Genomic DNA, 16,226 nt, shown 5'->3' on the forward strand with positions numbered 1-16,226 from the left:
GCTTTTTCTGCATCTATTGAGAGGATCATATGATTCTTGTTCTTTCTTTTGTTAATGTATTGTATCACATTGATTGATTTGCGGATGTTGAACCAACCTTGCAGCCCAGGGATAAATCCCACTTGGTCATGGTGAATAATCCTTTTAATGTACTGTTGGATCCTATTGGCTAGTATTTTGGTGAGAATTTTTGCATCCATGTTCATCAGGGATATTGGTCTGTAATTCTCCTTTTTGATGGGGTCTTTGTCTGGTTTTGGGATCAAGGTAATACTGGCCTCATAAAATGAGTTGGGAAGTTTTCCTTCCATTTCTATTTTTTGGAACAGTTTCAGAAGAATAGGTATTAATTCTTCTTGAAATGTTTGGTAGAATTCCCCTGGGAAGCCATCTGGCCCTGGGCTTTTGTTTTTTGGGAGATTTTTGATGACTGCTTCAATTTCCTTAGTGGTTATAGGTCTGTTCAGGTTTTCTATTTCATCCTGGTTCAGTTTTGGTAGTTGGTACATCTCTAGAAATGCATCCATTTCTTCCAGGTTATTTAATTTGCTGGCATAGAGTTGCTCATAATATGTTCTTATAATTGTTTGTATTTCTTTGGTGTTGGTTGTGATCTCTCCTCTTTCATTCATGATTTTGTTGATGTGGGTCATTTCTCTTCTCTTTTTGATAAGTCTGGCCAGGGGTTTATCAATCTTGTTAATTCTTTCAAAGAACCAGCTCCTAGTTTCGTTGATCTGTTCTACTGTTCTTTTAGTTTCTATTTCATTGATTTCTGCTCTGATCTTGATTATTTCTCTTCTCCTGCTGGGTTTAGGCTTTATTTGCTGTTCTTTCTCCAGCTCCTTTAGGTGTAAGGTTAGGTTGTATACTTGAGACCTTTCTTGTTTCTTGAGAAAGGCTTGTATTGCTATATACTTTCCTCTTAGGACTGCCTTTGCTGCATCCCAAAGATTTTGAATAGTTGTGTTTTCATTTTCATTGGTTTCCATGTATTTTTTTAATTCTTCTTTAATTTCCTGGTTCACCCATTCGTTCTTTAGTAGGATGCTCTTTAGCCTCCATGTATTTGAGTTCTTTCTGACTTTTGTCTTGTGATTGAGCTCTAGTTTCAAAGCATTGTGGTCTGAAAATAGGCAGGGAATGATTCCAATCTTTTGGTACCGGTTGAGACCTGATTTATGACCTAGGATGTGATCTATTCTGGAGAATGTTCCATGGGCACTAGAGAAGAATGTGTATTCCGTTGCTTTGGGGTGGAATGTTCTGAATATGTCTGTAAAGTCCATTTGGTCCAGTGTGTCATTTAAAGTCTTTATTTCCTTGTTGATCTTTTGCTTAGATGATCTGTCCATTTCAGTGAGGGGGGTGTTAAAGTTCCCCACTATTATTGTATTGTTGTCGATGTGTTTCTTTGCTTTTGTTATTAATTGGCTTATATAATTGGCTGCTCCCATGTTAGGGGCATAGATATTTACAATTGTTAGATCTTCTTGTTGGATAGATCCTTTAAGTATGATATAGTGTCCTTTCTCATCTCTTATTACAGTCTTTGGTTTAAAATCTAATTTGTCTGATCTAAGGATTGCCACCCCAGCTTTCTTTTGGTGTCCATTAGCATGGTAAATGGTTTTCCACCCCCTCACTTTCAATCTGGGGCTGTCTTTGGGTCAAAAATGAGCCTCTTGCAGACAGCATATCGATGGGTCTTGTTTTTTAATCCAGTCTGATAGCCTGTGTCTTTTGATTGGGGCATTGAGCCCATTTACATTCAGGGTAACTATTGAAAGATAGGAATTTAGTGCCATTGTATTGCCTGTAAGGTGACTGTTACCGTATATTGTCTGTGTTCCTTTCTGGTCTATGTTGCTTTTGGGGTCTCTCTTTGCTTAGAGGACTCCTTTCAAGATTTCTTGTAGGGCTGGTTTTGTGTTTGCAAATTCCTTTAGTTTTTGTTTGTCCTGGAAGCTTTTTATCTCTCCTTCAATTTTCAATGACAGCCTAGCTGGATAGAGTATTCTTGGCTGCATATTTTTCTCGTTTAGTGCTCTGAATATATCCTGCCAGTCCTTTCTGGCCTGCCAGGTCTCTGTGGATAGGTCTGTTGCCAATCTAATGTTTCTACCCTTGTAGGTTACATATCTCTTCTCCCGAGCTGCTTTCAGGATTTTCTCTTTGTCTATGAGACTTGTAAGTTTTACTATTAGATGTCGGGGTGTTGACCTATTTTTATTGATTTTGAGAGGGGTTCTCTGTGCTTCCTGGATTTTGATGCCTGTTTCCTTCCCCAAATTAGGGAAGTTCTCTGCTATAATTTGCTCCATTATACCTTCTGCCCCTCTCTGTCTTTCTTCTTCTTCTGGGATCCCAATTATTCTAATGTTGTTTCGTCTTATGGTATCGCTTATCTCTCGAATTCTGCCCTCGTGATCCAGTAGTTGTTTATCTCTCTTTTTCTCAGCTTCTTTATTTTCCATCATTTCATCTTCTATATTACTGATTCTCTCTTCTGCCTCATTTATTCTAGCAGTTAGCACCCCCATTTTTGATTGCACCTCATTAATAGCCTTTTTGATTTCTACTTGGTTGGATTTTAGTTCTTTTACTTCTCCAGAAAGGGTTTCTCTAATAACTTCCATATTTTTTTCAAGCCCAGCTAGTATCTTTAAAGTGATGATTCTGAACTCTAGATCTGACATTGTACTAATGTCCATATTGAGTAGGTCCCTGGCAGTCGGTACTACCTCTTGTTCTTTTTGTTGAGGTGATTTTTTCCGTCTTGTCATTTTGTGCAGAGGAGAATAGATTAATGAGAGAACAAAATGCTAGCAGAGTAACAACGTCCCCAGAAAATATACTCTAAACAAATCAGAAAAAACCTGAAGCAGTGGGAAAAGAAAGGGAAAGAGAGAAAAAAGAAAAAGAAAAAAAAGAAAAAGATAAAGATAAAAACAAAAACAAACAAAACAAAACAACAACAAAAAAACCAGAATGTGATCAAATATGATCAGTGCCACACACTAGATTTGGGGTGTATTTTGGTCTTTTAGAAGAAAGTGCCTCCCAAAATTTTAAAGAAAGAAAAACTTATATATGTACAAAAATAAGGGTTGATATGATGAAGGGATGGAATATGACTGTAAAGATGGAAATTATAAAAAATTTTATAAAAGGAATTGATAAGAAGTTGTTTAAAAAAAGAAAGAAGAGGATTTAAAAAAAGAAGAAAAAAAGGGAGAGGATGTGATCAGGCAGGGGAACAGAAAACACCATATACTAGAGATTTAGGGTATATTTTGATCTGTTAGAAGAAACTATCTCAAAATTTTAAAGAGAGAACAACTTATATATATAAGCCAAAAATATGGGTAACTACTATGAAGGGATAGAATATGACTCTAAAAATGAAAAATAAAAATGTTTTTTTTTTTTAAAAAAAGGGATTGATAAGATGTTGGTTGAAAAAGGGAAAAAGAAAAATTCAAAAAGAATAAAAAAAGAAAAAAAGACAGTTAAAAAAAATTAACTTTGAAAGACTACAGAATCATGGTAAAAAAGCCATGAATTCTACGTGCAGTAGTCCCCTAGAGCTGGAGTTCTGCCGTTCTCATTGATGGGTAAACTTGGTCTTGGCTGGCTGTTCTCGCTGATCTTCTGGGGGAGGGGCCTGTTGCCGCGGTTTCCAAATGTCTTTGCTGGAGGCAGAATTGCCCCGCCCTTGCCCCCTCCCAGCTAAGTAATCTGCTGGGGTTTGCTCTCCCGGGCTTTTGTTCCCTGCGAGCTTTCCGTACAGCTTTGGAGGCGGAGAGTGAAAATGGCGGCCTCCCAATCTCCGCCCCGGAGGAGCTGAGAACTCGGGGCCCCGCTTCTCAGTGAGCCCCCAGAGAAAAGCCGTCAGTCACTCCCGTCTCCCCGGTCTCCAGCCGCACTCCGTGCTCACCCGGCCTGTGACCGCGCGTTTCTATCTCTGGCACCCGACCCCGGGTGGAGTCTCCAAACCCAGCAGATCCCTGCGGCGCACTCACGCGCGGCTCCTCCCGGGGGAGGAAGGTGAGTCTCCCCGGATCTGCCGCTTGTTGGGTCCCTGCTTGAGGAGCAGTGGCCTGACTGTGCCGCGGATCACAGTTTATGGCAACCCCGAGCTGAGAGCCCGCGCCTGGGCTCCGCCTCTGCAGCCGGCTTCCCTGCTCCGATACCTGGGAGCTCTGCCGCACTCAGGCACCCCCAGTCTTTCTGTGACCCATGGGTCCTGAGACCACACTGTCCCGGAGGGTTCCACCCCCTGCGTAGCCACCAGAGTGACGTCCCTCAGTGGAGCAGACTTTTAAAAGTTCCGATTTTGTGCCCCGCGGCTCTATCACTTGCCAGAAGCGGCCGCCAGAGGCCCCTCCCCCGCCGTCTATCCTCCTGAATATCGCCTCGGATTCACTTCTCCGCACGTCCTACCTTCCAGAAAATGGTCGCTTTTCTGATGAGAGAGTTGTTGCTCTTCTTTTCTTCGACCTCCTGTTGAGTTTGTAGGTGTTCAGAATGGTTTGATCCCTATCCAGCTGAATTCCTGAGAGGAGACGAAATCCAGGTCTCCTACTCCTCCGCCATCTTGCTCCGCCCTTATACCACATCTTCTTTATCCACGCATCTCTCGATGGACATCTTGGTTCTTTCCATAGTTTGGCTATTGTGGACATTGCTGCTATAAATACCGGGGTGCACATACCCCTTCGGGTCACTACATTTGTATCTTTGGGTTGAAAATAGAGCTGCCCTAGAGATGAAAGTTTGATTAGGGAAAAGTTTTCAATTAGCAATAATTGCACCTCGGATAAACCTCATTGGCTACGATACTGCCACTGCGCAAAGCTAGATGAAAGTTTGATTATCATTTGAAAATCAATCAGTGTAGTTCTCCATATAAACATAATAAAGGAAAAAAACCCCAGAGAATCATTACAACTTAATGAAAGATGTCCAAGGTCAAAATCATTGTTACACTGAAAACTATGAGATATTGCCAGGATAAATGAAAGAAAACCTAAATAAATTTACAGATATACGATGCTCATGGATTGGAAGACTCAGTATTAAGATATCAATTCTCCCTAAGTTGGTATGTAGAATTGATGCAATTCTAACCAATATCTCAGCAGTCTTTTTCATAGAAATTGACAAGTCGATTCTAAAATTTATATGGAAATGCAAAAGACATAGAATAGCCAAAACAATTGTGGAAAAAAAATGAAGGAATTATTCTACTTCTTTCTTTCTATTTCTTCTATTTTTCTACAACAATCAAAAAAAAGTGATATATTGCTGCAAAGATGGAGATACAGATCAATTGATGAGAATAAATAGTCCAGAAATAGACCTTCACATTTATGGTCAATTGGTTTTCAACAAAAATGTCAAGATAATTCGATGGGGAAAGCTTTTTAAAAAATGGTGTTAAAACAACTGGATATCCATGTGGGGGGAGAAAAATGAACCTTGATCATTACCTTATATACCCAAAAAAGAAATTTGAAATGGATCATAAACCTAAATGTAGAAGTAAATTCATAAAAGATATTTGGAGAAATGAGAGAAAATTTTTGTGAATTTAAGTCAGGCAGAGGTTCATGACATAGGGCACAAATGTCACAAATTATGAAGAAAAACAGTTAATTTGATTTCAACAAAATTTAAAATGTCTTCTTTTAGAAAGACACAACTAGGAAAATGAAAAAGCAGGTTAAAACTTAGAAAATATTCACAATGCATATATCAAATAAAGGATTTATACCAAGAGCATATAAATAACTCATACAATATGACAAATAGATGAAAGACAACTCCCATTAAAAATAGGCAAATGATTTGAATAGACACTGCACAATAAAAGATAAGCACCTTACAGATATGCAAATTTTAAATGTTCAATATCATTAGTCATCAGAGAAATGCAAATTAAAGTCACAATGTAATATCACTGCATACTCACTAAAATGTCTAAAATTAAAAGGCTGACAAAATCAAGTATTCATGATGATGTGGAGCAGCTTCAGCTCTCCTATCCTTTTTTTCCCCACGTTTTGACATTTTTAAAAAATTTATTTACTTATTTATTTTTCTTTTCAACTTCCTAGTTAGTTAACATGTGGTACAATATTGGTTTTAGGAGTAGAATTCAGAGGTTCACCACTTACATACAACACCCAATGCTCATCATAAGTGCCTTCCTTAATACTCATCACCCATCTAGCCCATCCCCCACCCACCTCCCTCCATCAACCCTCAGTTTGTTCTCTATCATTAAGAGTCTCTTATGGTTTGTTTCCCTCTCTTTTTTTCCCCTCCCTTATGTTCATCTGTTTTGTTTCTTAAGTCCACATGAGTGAAATCATACGATATTTGTCTTTCTCTGACTGACTTATTTCACTTAGCATAATACACTCTAGCTCCATCCACATTGTTGCAAATGGTAAGATTTCATTCTTTTTGATGGCTGAGTAATATTCCATTATATATATGTACTTATACATATATACCACATCTTCTTTATCCATTCATCAGTCAATAGACATTTGGGCTCTTTCCATAATTTGGCTATAGTTGATAATGCTTCTATAAACACTGGGGTACACATACCCCTTCAAATACTCCTGACAGGAATGTAAAATGGTACTTCCATTTTGGCAGTTTATTGTCATATGAAACATACACTTCCATTTACTATATGAACCAGCAATTCTGCTACTAGCTCTTAGCTTCAAAGAAATAAAAACAAAGTATATTCAAAGACTTACACAGAAATGTTCCTAGAAGTGTTAATTTATAATATACCCAAATCTTGAGATAACCCAAATATCCATCAACAGGTGAATGAATAAACAAATTGCAGTATTTCCACAAATGAAATATTACTCAGAAGCAACAAAGGAATACATGACTGAAACACACAAAAATATGGATGAATCTATAAAGCATTATTCTTGTTAATGGACTGGATGTTTGTGTCCCTCTAATATTCATATGTTGAGACCCTAAACTCTGAGGTGGCTATATCAGGAGATAAGGCCTCTAAAGAAGTAATTGAAATTATATAAGATAATAAAGGTGGGACTTTAATCCAATAGGATTAGTATCTTTATAAGAAGAGACACGAGAAAGCTCTCTTGCTCCCTCTCACTCTCTTGCTCACTCTCTCTCATGCTCTCATGCTCTCTCTCTCACTTTCTGCATAATGCACTGAGGAAAGGCCATGTGAGAATACAGCAAGAAGGTGGCTGTCTGAAAGACAGGAACAGAGCTCTCACTGGAAACTGACCCTTCCAACACCTTGATCTTGAACTTCTCTAGAACCATGAGAAAATAAATTTGTTATTTAAGGTACCCAGTCTGTGGTATTTTATTATGGCAGCATGAGCAAATTAATATGATGTTTGTAAAAATCCATATATAAGAGAATACATAACATATGATTCCATTTATATGAAGTTACAGAATAAGGAAAAAACTAGTGACACAAATCAGCTCAAGGATTGCCTGAACCTAGGGTCAGGTGGGAGACTGAATAGGAAGAGGTATAAGGGAAACTTCTGGGGGTGATAGACATGTGCTATATCTTTACGATGGTGGTAGTTACACAGGTTTATAAATTTGTCAAAACTCATAGGAAAGTATTCTTAAAGTGTGTATGTTTTGCTATGTGTGAATCATGCCTCAAAAAAAGCTTGTTTGGAAAAACATGTAATTGAAGTTGAGAATGCAAAAAAGCCAGATTACATAAAGTGAAATAATCACATCAAAATTTCTAATTTCTATACATCATCTAGGATAATGCAACCTCCTTGGGGGCGAAAGACTACAAAATATCCAGAGGAATGCAAAGAAGATTCTTAGTAGCTTTCAAAACATATCCTATAATGAAAAATTGAGAGAAACCAAGTTGCTCAGCCTGGAACAGGAAAAACATGAGAGTGAAATAAGGCAAAGATAGATATCTTTAAATATTTGATAACTGCTATGTGGGAAGTTAAGTGACTTGGAGTCTGTGTAACTGCACAAAGCAGATATGGATGATTAGATAAAAGTTACAATGAAAACTTTAAGACTCAATATGACAAAGTACTTTCAAATAGAGGTGTCCATCAAAATCCTCAAACCCTAAAACCAGTGATTTGGTCAGAGGAAAGTGATGCCAATTACTGTCATTTTCCACAATATTTTTGAATAATTACCATGCAGTACATTAATAATTTTGAATACCATTAAACATATGTCAATTTAACTTTGTTGTGAGTTTTATTACTCTACTAAACCTTTTTCTTGCGTTCTCAGTTTTTTAAATTCTTATTACTTACAAAGCATGATCCTCCACTCATAAGTTAAAACAATTAGAATATGGCTCGGCAATGCTATGTACTCTTGCTAAATGCTGTGGAAGAAGTGAAAAATTCACTGGATGTTTCTACACTGGGCTAATTTCTAGTATATTACATCAAATAGATATAACTTCTAATGTAAATATTTGAAAAAGCCATCTTTACATACTGACAGTATTATAGTGCTATCGCAAATGGTAAGAAATGGTGGTGCAGCTGAGGAGTTATTTATTGTGATAATTTGTGTTCCATTTTATTTTATTTTATTTTATTTTATTTTATCTTATTTTATTTTTTTAAAGAATTATTTATTTGAGAGAGAGAAAGGAGGGCAGAGGGAGAGGGAGAAAGAGAATCTCAAGCAGACTCCCTACTAAGTGTGGAGCCCAACGTGGGACTCGATCTCCCAACCCTGAGATCATTACTGCTCAACCAAGTCACCTAGGCACCCCTGTGTTCCATTTTAAAATGTGAGTATACTCCGTTTAGATGTCGGGGAAAAGAAAAAGTATTTTTTAATCATTAATGGCAATAAATCATGCATCAATTATACAATTAATTTCTTTGTTACTCTTGTTTTGAAACCAGAAAAAATTAGCTACCAAATGTACATGAATTGCAAATGAAATCACAAACAGAACCTCCCACACATGTAGGTTTCTATTTTACTTTTTTAAAAACCATTTTAACCATTTTTAGGTGTATATTTGGTGGCATTAAATACATTCATAATGTTGTGCAACCATCACCATCATCCATCTCTACAACTCTCTTGTAAAACTGAAACTCTGTATCCACTAAACAATGACTCCCCAATCTCCTCTCTCCCCATCCCCTAACAACTACCATTCAACTTTCTGTCTCTATGAGTTTGATTACTCTAAGTACCTCATATAAGTGGAATCATATAGTATTTGTCTTTTTGTGACTGGTTTATTATGCTTAACATAATGTCCTCAAGGTTCATCCCTATTGTATCCTATGTCAGAATTTTCTTTAAGGGTGAATAATATTCCATTGTATGTATGCCACATTTTGCTTATCCATTTATCTATCAATGGACACTTGGGTGGCTTCCACATTTAAGCTATTGGGAATAATGCTATTATCAATATGAGTGTAAAAATATCTTTCGAGACTCTGCTTTCTTTTATTTTTTAGTTGCGTTTTATTTTTTTTTCAAGAAATACTCTGATTTAATATTGTTATCTAATATAAAGATCTTATCTAAGTTTTCTCAATTATCCCACTAATGCCTTATATAGCAAAATAACAACATGAATTTTTCTGGTCCAGAATTGCATTAAGTGGTCATGTGTCTTTAGTTTCCTTTGATCTGGAAGAGTTTCTTAGTCTAGTCTCTCATGACCTTGACATTTGTGAAGAGTAAAGTCCAGTTATTTTGAACAGTGCTCGACAATTTAGGCTTGTCCTTCCTATGTTACTTCGTGATTACATTCAGGTTCTGCATCTTGGGCAGGAATATCCCAGAAGTGATGTGTCATTCTCAGGGCAATGTGTCAGGAGGCATGTGATATTACATGGTTTTAACTTTGATCACTTGGTTAAGGTGGTGCCTGCCAGATTTCTCTGCTGTAAAGTTAGCGTTTTTCTCTTTTTTGTTCATAAGTATCTTGTAGGGGGATACTTTAAGTCTATGTAAATATCCTGTTTCCCATCATACCTTCACCCATCAATTTTGGTATTCATTGTTGACTTCTGCCTGAGTAAACAGTTACTATGACAACTGCCAAGTGGTGATTTTTTCTAAACCCAGCATTCCTTTTACGTTTATTAAGTCGGGATTCTACTTTATTTACTTATATCAATATGGACTCATAGATTCTTATTTTATTCTATGAGTTGTTTATTTCAGGAGTGGAGTTTAATGATTCATCACTCACATATAACACCCAGTGTTCATTATATCAAGTGCCCTGTTTAATGCCCATCACCCACCCACCTCCCTTCCAGCAACCCTGTTTGTTCTCTATAATTAAGAGTTTCTTTTTTAAAATTTTTTTTTAAAGTTTTTATTTTTATTTTTTTAAAAGGTTTTTATTTATTTGACAGAGAGATAGAGAGCATAAGTAAGCAGAGTGGCAGTCAGAGGGAGAGAGAGAAGCAGGCTTCCCGCTGAGCAGGGAGCCCGACGTGGGGCTTGATTCCAGGACCCTGGGATCATGACCTGAGCTGAAGACAGCTACTTAACCAACTGAGCCACTCAGGCGCCCCTATAATTAAGAGTTTCTTATGGTTTGTCTTCCTCTCCGTTTTTATCTTATTTTATTTTTCTTTCCCTTCCCCTATGTACATCTGTTTTGTTTCTTAAATTCCACATATGAGTGAAATCACATGATATTTGTCTTTCTCTTACTGACTTATTTCACTTAGCATAATACACTCTAGTTCCATCCATGTTGTTGCAAATGGCAAGATATCATTTTTTGATGGCTGAGTAATATCCATTGTATATACATACCACATCTTCTATATCCATTCATCAGTTGATGGACATTTGGGCTCTTTCCATAATTTGGCTAATGTTGATAGTGCTGCTATAAATATTGGGGTATATGTGCTCCTTCGAATCAGCGTTTTTGTATCCTAAAAATATTTTTAATTTTCATAAATTCAATTTGTCTATTTTTTTCTTCAGTTGCCCATGCCTTTCATGTCATATTCAAGAAATCACTGCCAAATCCAATGTCATGAAGCTTTTGCCTTATGTTTTCTTCTGAAAGTTTTATAGTTTTAGGCCTCATATTTAGGTCTTTGGTCCATTTTGAGTTAATTTTTGTATATGGTGTTAAAGTTGCAACTGCATTCTTTTGCTTGTGAATATCTAGTTTTTCCAGAACCATTTGTTTGAAAAGACTCTCCTTTCCCCATTGAATGGTCCTTGGCAACCCTGTCAAAAATCAGTTGAATATGGAAGTAAGGGTTTATTTCTGGGCTTTCCATTCTATTCCATTGATCTATGTCTGTCTTTATGTCGGTACCCCACTGTTTCAATTACTGTAACTTTGTAGTGAGTTTTGAAATCAAGAAGTGTGTGTCCTACAGCTTTATTCTGCTTTTTCAAGATTGTTATGGTGATTTGGGGTCCCTTGAAATTTCATATGAATTTTAGGATGGTTTTCCTATTACTACAAAAATGTCATTGGGAATTTGAGAGATTGCACCAAAACTCTGGATCACTTTGAGGTATACGGACATGTTAACAATAATAAGTCTTCCAATCCACAAACATGGAATATTTTTCCATTTATTTATGTCTTCTTTAATTTCTTTCAGCAATATTTCATGGTTTTCATATTACAAGTGTTTCATCTCCTTGGTTAAGTTTATTCCTAAGTATTTTATTCTTTTGATGCTATTATAAATGGAATTGTTTTCTTAATTTTCTATTCAGATTTTCATTGTTAGTGTATAGAGATGCAACTGATTTTTGTATGTTAATTTTGTATTCTGAAATGTAACTGATTTTGTTTATTAGTTCTAAGAGTTTTTTTGTGTAGTCTTTATAATATGCTATATATAAGAATATGTCATCTGCAAACAGAGACAATTCAACGTCCTCCTTTCCAATTTGGATGCCTTTTTTCTTTTTCTTTCCTGATTGTTCTGACTTGGATTTCCAGTGCTATGTTGAACAGAAGTGGTGTGAGTGGGCATCCTTGCTTTGTTTCATATCTTAGAGGAAAACTTTCCATTTTTCATTGTTGAGTATGATGTTAGCTGTGGGGTTTTCCTATATGGCCTTTATTTTATTAAGATCTTTCCATACTTAATTTGTCAAGCATTTTTATCATGAAAGTGTTGAATTTTCTCAAATGCTTTTTATGCTTGTATTGAGATGATCATATGATTTTTGTCCTTTATTCTGTTAATGTGATATATCACATTTAATGATTCATATATGCTAAACCATCTTTGCATCCCAGGGATAAATCCAATTTAATCATGGTATATAATCCTTTTAATGTGCTGTTGATTTTAGTTTGTTAATCTTGTTAAGGATTTTTGCATCCTTGTTCTTCAGGGATATTGGCCTGTAGTTTTCTCTTCTTGCCTTTGCTAGCAGGGTGAAGCTGGCCTCATAAAATAAATTTGGAAGAGTTCTGTCTTTATTTTTTGAAGAGTTTAAGAAGGGTTATTATTAATTCTTCTTTAAATGCTTGGTAAAATTTGCCTGTGAAATCATCTGTTCCTGGGCTTTTTCTCTATTAGGAGGGTTTTTATTACTAATTCAATTTCCTTATTTGTTATTGGTTCAGATTCAGTCTTGGTAGGTTGTATGTTTCTAAGAATTTACCCATTTCTTCTGCATTGTCAAATATGTTGGTATACAGTTGTTCATAATCATCCCTTACGATCATCCCTTATGATCGTCCCTTATAATCATTTTTATTTCTGTGGGATCAGTTGTGATATCTTCTCTTTAATTTCTGATTTTAGTCTTTTTTTAGTCTAATTAAATATTTGTCAATTTTATCTCTTCAAGAAACCAACTCAGTTTTGTCAAATTTTTAGAGTATTTCTGTTTCTTATTTCATTTATTTCCGCTCTATATTATTTCCTTTCTTCTGCTGACTTTAGGTTTAGCTTAATTTTCTTGTTCTGTTCCTTGACATGCAATTTGACTGCTTGAGATTTCTTCCTTATTTAATATAGACTTTTATCAACATAAACTTCCAAGTACTGATTTTGCTATATCCCATAAGTTTTGGTATGTTCTGTTTTCATTTTTGTCTCAAGAAATTTTCTAATTTCCCTTTTGATTTCTTCTATGACCTAATGGTTGTTTAAAAGTGTTATTTTTTTTTAATTTTTTTATTTTATGTTATGTTAATCACCATACATTACATCATTAGTTTTTGATGTAATGTTCCATGATTCATTGTTTGCATATAACACCCAGTGCTAAATTGATTACGTGCCCTCTTTAATTTCCTTGCATTTGTGAGTTTTCCCAATTTTCTTTTGTTATTGATTTCAGGTTTTACTCCATGTCAGATCAAACCAAATGTCTATAAACAGAAGACTGGATAAACAAATCAATATATATCCATACAATGGTTTACTATAGAACAATGAAACTGAATAAGTCATAATTATGTGCAACAACATGGATGAATATTTCAAACATAATGTTGGTAAAAAACCAAACTACAACAGTTTGTACTGTATGATTTAAGTCATATAACAGCTCAGAAGAAAACTAATCTATGGTGTTAGAAGTAAGGACAGTGGTTGCTTTGGGGGAAGAGGGCAGAGTAGTTATTGGGAGGTAGACAAGAGTGACTGGTGTGCTGGTAATGCTCTATTTCCTGATCTGGGGATATTTACATGGATGTATTAACTTTTTCATAATTAATTGAGTTATGATTTGTGTACTTTGAACAATTCAAAAAAAATTAAATATATATAAAGACAGTAGACAAGTATTAGCAAGTTTACTGGAAATTAATCATTTTCTGAATTTCAGATTTAGATATAGAATTGTACAATTGACTGGTCATAAGTGATAGGGTTCTTTAGAATTTTGCTACAGCAGTCCAAAGAGAGTGTGAGGGAGAGAAAGGGGGAGAAACATGGAGTTTCTTGAAGTTTAGACTTGGAAGGTGCCCCTCTTGGTAGCATTAGGACTTCTGAAATAGGAATGTTTAGAGTAGTTTATAGGAATACTGGTTAAAACTCTTGATGGAAAATGTCTTGAAACTGAAGCAAAAGTGCATTTGGGCTGCCACTAATACTTCTTAAAATCAGACACTTAAAAAATAGCAATATGGGGCGCCTCGGTGGCTCAGTCATTAAGTGTCTGCCTTCAGCTCAGGTCATGATCCCAGGGTCCTGGGATTGAGTCCCACATTGGGCTCCCTGCTCAGTGGGAAGCCTGCTTCTCCCTCTCCCACTCCCCCTGCTTGTGTTCCTTCTTTCGCTGTCTCTTTCTCTCTGTTGAAAAATAAAGAAAATCTTCAAAAAAATAGCAATATGTATCTGATTAATTCAATTTTTATATTCAGGTAGTCAGTTTCAGTGCTGAATACCTTCTATTTTAGAGCAATCATCCTTAACTTTAAGATAGGAAGCATATGCTACACATTTTTCAATAGAAATATTCAGGATATGTAAATGGAATCATTTCTCTAATTTCTCTCTCTACAGTTGCGTTGTTAGTGTATAAGAAGGCAACTGATTTCTGTGCATTGATTTTGTATCCTGCCACATTACTGAATTGCTGGATGAGTTCTAGTAATTTGGGGGTGGAGTCTTTGGGTTTTCCACATAAAGAATCATGTCATCTGCGAAAAGAGAGAGTTTGATTTCTTCTTTGCCAATTTGAATGCTTTTTATTTCTTTTTGTTGTCTGATTGCTGTTGCTAGGACTTCTAGTACAATGTTGAACAATAGTGGTGAGAGTGGGCATTCGTGATGTGTTCCTGATCTTAAGGGAAAAGCTTTTCCCCATTGAGGATGATATTCGCTGTGGGTTTTTCATAGATGGATTTTATGAACTTGAGGAATGCTCCCTCTATCCCTATACTCTGAAGAGTTTTAATCAGGAAAAGATGTTGTATTTTGTCAAATGCTTTTTCTGCATCAATTGAGAGGACCATATGGTTCTTCTCTCTCCTCTTATTAATGTATTCTATAGCTCAGAAACCATAAGATACCTCAGAACAAACCTAACCAAAGAGGTAAAGGATCTACACTCTAGGAACTACAGAACACTCATGAAAGAAATTGAAGAAGACACAAAAAGATGGAAAAATATTCCATGCCCGTGGATCAGAAGAATAAACATTGTTAAAATGTCTATGCTACCCAGAACAGTCTATACCTTCAATGCCATCCTGATCAAAATTCCAATGACATTTTTCAAGGTGCTGGAACAAACAATCCTAAAATTTTATGGAATTGGAAAGAACCCGAATTGCCAAGGAAATGTTGAAAAAGAAAAACAAAGCTGGGGGCATCACGTTGCCTGATTTCAAGTTATATTACAAAGCAGTGATCACCAAGACAGCATGGTACTGGCACAAAAACAGACTTATAGACCAATGGAACAGAATAGAGAACCCAGATATGGACCCTCAACTCTGTGGTCATATAATCTTTGACAAAGCAGGAAAACATATGCAATGGAAAAAAGACAGTCTCTTCAATAAATGGTGCTGGGAAAATTGGACAGCCACATGCAGAAGAATGAAACTCGACCATTCTCTAACACCATTCACAAAGATAAACTCAAAGTGGATGAAAGACCTCAATGTGAGACAGGAATCCATCAAAATCATAGAGGAGAACATAGGCAGTAACCTCTCTGACATCACCCACAGCAACTTCATTCAAGATACATCTCCAAAGACTAGTGAAACAAAAGCAAAAATGAACTTTTGGGACTTCATCAAGATAAAAAGCTTCTGCACAGCCAAGGAAACAGTCAACAAAACAAAGAGGCAATGCACAGAATGGGAGAAGATATTTGCAAAGGACATTATAGATAAAGGGCTGGTATCCAAGATCTATCAAGAACTTCTCAAACGCAACACCCAAAAAACAAATAATCAAGTCAAAAAGTGGGCAGAAGACATGGACAGACACTTCTCCAAAGAAGACATACAAATGGCTAACAGACATGAAAAAATGTTCATCATCATTATCCATCAGGGAAATCCAAATCAAAACCACATTGAGATACCACCTCACACCAGTTAGAATGGCAAAAATTGACAAGGCAAGAAACCACAAATGTTGGAGAGGTTGTGGAGAAAGGGGAACCCTCTTACACTGTTGGTGGGAGTGCAAGTTGGTACAACCACTTTGGAAAACAGTGTGGAAGTGCCTCAAAAAATTAAA

General features: G+C 36.2%; 1 non-coding gene across 1 annotated transcript; it reads right to left on the reverse strand.

The window, feature by feature from the left end:
- Positions 1–4,715: 4,715 nt before the first annotated feature.
- On the reverse strand, positions 4,716–4,862 carry LOC123323576. Its single transcript, XR_006539490.1, has one exon. It is a non-coding gene; the product is annotated as a U4 spliceosomal RNA (small nuclear RNA).
- Between the last annotated feature and the right edge of the window lie 11,364 nt (positions 4,863–16,226).

The sequence above is a fragment of the Neomonachus schauinslandi genome, chromosome X (genome assembly GCF_002201575.2).
Source record: "Neomonachus schauinslandi chromosome X, ASM220157v2, whole genome shotgun sequence".
NCBI classification, from domain to species: domain Eukaryota; kingdom Metazoa; phylum Chordata; class Mammalia; order Carnivora; family Phocidae; genus Neomonachus; species Neomonachus schauinslandi.